This window comes from Camelina sativa, chromosome 9 (genome assembly GCF_030686135.1).
Source record: "Camelina sativa cultivar CO46 ecotype springtype chromosome 9, ASM3068613v1".
Lineage (NCBI taxonomy): Eukaryota > Viridiplantae > Streptophyta > Magnoliopsida > Brassicales > Brassicaceae > Camelina > Camelina sativa.
In genome coordinates this window covers 24860940-24863796 of record NC_141888.1, presented here as the reverse complement: position 1 = coordinate 24863796, position 2857 = coordinate 24860940, and positions in this window count along the sequence as shown.

Here is a 2857-nt window from a genome sequence, read left to right as displayed (position 1 = left end):
CAAGACCTTTATGCCAGATGATTATATTTGGATACATACAAAATCGGGGCAATATACAGTGAAGTCGGGCTACCTGCTGGCTACAGAGGAAATCAATACTAGCTCGGAAGTCGTTGAACCAAGTTTGTCGAGATTAAAAGGTCAGGTATGGAAAATGCAGGCTCCTCGGAAGATCAAGCACTTCATGTGGCAGGCAATATCAGGGTGCATTGCTTCATGCAGCCGTCTAGCAGACCGTCACTGCGGAACTGATAGAACGTGTCCAAGATGTGGGGCGGACGAGGAGTCTATAAACCACGTCTTATTCGACAGTCCCCCCGCGCTCCAGGTATGTGCTCTTTCAGCAATTCCGATTTCTCGGGGGTCCTTCCCGTGTTCCTCTTTGTATTCGAACTTTGACTTCCTCTTCTGGAGAGCAAAGGATCAAGGCATAGATTCATCCCTTCTGGAATCATTTCCATGGATACTCTGGTACATCTGGAAAGCAAGGAATGACAAAGTCTTCAACAATATTGATATTATGCCGCCGGACACACGAGATATTGCCTTATCAGAGGCGGTGAGTTGGAAGCTGGCACATGAAATGGGACGAGGAGAAGCGGATGGAGCAGTGGAGAAGGAAAATACAGTGCCGCAAGTACAAGATAACTCACACCCCTCCATGCTAAGCTTGACGGGTTGATCTGGGCGATGGAACAACTGCTTCTTAATGGTTTTGACAGAGTCCACTTTGAAACAGATTGCTCCAGTATTCCCAAGCTTTTAGACGAGTTAGAGGATTGGCCGGTTTTTGCTACTGAATCAGATTCTTTTCATAGGCTCCGAGGAAGGTTCTCTGTTTTTTCAATCTCTTATATTGCCCGTACAAACAATGTCCGGGCCGACTGTCTCGCTAAGAGCGCTCGAGCACGAGGATTTTTTTCTCCCATGTAAACTCGCAGATTCCGGAGTGGTTGGCTCATGAGGCTAACCTATTCGATCTAGCATAATAAAATATGGTGATTTTGATGTAAAAAAAAAAATTAAAATCTTTAATTTTATTATAGATTCTTTTTTTTAACCAGAAACTGCTTTCGCGATAATTGATCAGAACTCTCTGGGTTCTCGATGAAATCATACGCTGATACAGACTACAAAGCCTACGGAAGCATTGAATTGAATAAAACATTGAGACGACTGAAAATGAATTGAATCGGCCTTTTTTTACCAATGAAACACCTCTCCTCCTCTATCTCTCTTGAAATCACATCACATATGTATACCTCTAAACCGGGTTCTCACAGTCAATACAGCATTCAGAAATAAATGGTCTGTGTTATTGTGTTGCTGCTTGTATAAGGTTTCGCTTCTCCTCTGATCTGTGACGGAACAATTTCGTGTTATTGTGAAGCGCTCAACTTTGTTGAACCAAAGACAGGAGAATAAGTTTGACATGGGGATATGTTCCCGTACAATGAAAGACCCTTCTAGAACATTGCTGGGTAGAAGCTTGTTGGGATCTGAAGCATTGAATCTCGTCAGCCCGTCAGTTTTAAAACTCAAACTGCTGATCAATGATTATATTATACTATATATATATATATATATATATATATATATTTATCTATTTTTTAGATTCTCTGTTTTTTTATTTACCTTCAAAAAAAGAAATCCACTAGTACTGACTTTCAAAACCATCAATGTTTACATAAACATCCAAATCCACAAATGACATCCAAATCCACGTTGGTACCACTCTCGCGGCCCGCACCGAAACAGTGCTTTACCCCTAGATGTCCAGTCAACTGCTGCGTTCAATGTATTTGCAAAACCATTAGACTCTGAAATCTGCTAATACTTTAAAATCCATTAAAAACTTCCTTGAACAACACCCACTCAAAGATATAAACATTTTAAAAAACAAATAAAGGTACTTTCTCAAGTTTTCTCTATTTAGTAACTCATGATAGACAATAAAACTATATGATATATTGTATTTTTGATATAGTTTGTCACATATACATTATAACTATGATACATCCATTATCACTTCAAAAATTGTGTGAATGTGTCCCAAATTTTTAAACTGTTAGACAGATATTTAATAAGTCAGTTCATAATATAATTATCTATTCTGAATAGATAAACTGTATCATTATTCATTTTTTTAAGTGTCACACACCAATCAAGAAAATGTTTATTATAATAAATTCTGATTGGTAAACAATTCAATGGACAGAGTATGTCGTATGTGCAAAAATATACTTTAAATATAGTGAATTTAATTTGGAGTGAACAGAAGAAATTTGGATCAAATGTTTTTTTTTTTTTGGTATCACACAGTGAAATCAAGCAATGTGACTCCTGTAGAAGCGCAATAGAAATTGTGTGAGAGTGAGTGAAGTGTGTGAGAAAGAGATAGAGAAAGAAAGAGAGAAAGAGAGAGGTGTAAAATGTACTGTATGTGGTCTTCTACGTCTTCGTTGTCGTCGGTGAGAGATTCGTTTCGACGTATTACTAACTCTCGTTCATCTCATTGGTCTCTCAAGTACACCGTACGTCAGAGTCAGAGCTATATAACTTAAACCGGAAATTAATTACTAAAACCGTAGTATTTAACAGTAAACAGTAACAGTCTCACGATAAACATGAGGCTTCAACTGGAATGCCTTCCATTAAACACGCAATATATTGTTGGTTGTTTCTGTTCCTTTCTTCAATTCATTTAAAGCTTTTTACATTTTACAAAAAAAAATTTTAAAAAGAAATAAAGCACTAAACTAGTGAAAAATCTTTTTAAAATGTTATAGCTACAAAAAAAAATTATAAACATTAAATAGATTTACCAATAAAAAAAAAGAGAAATTGGCAGAATTAA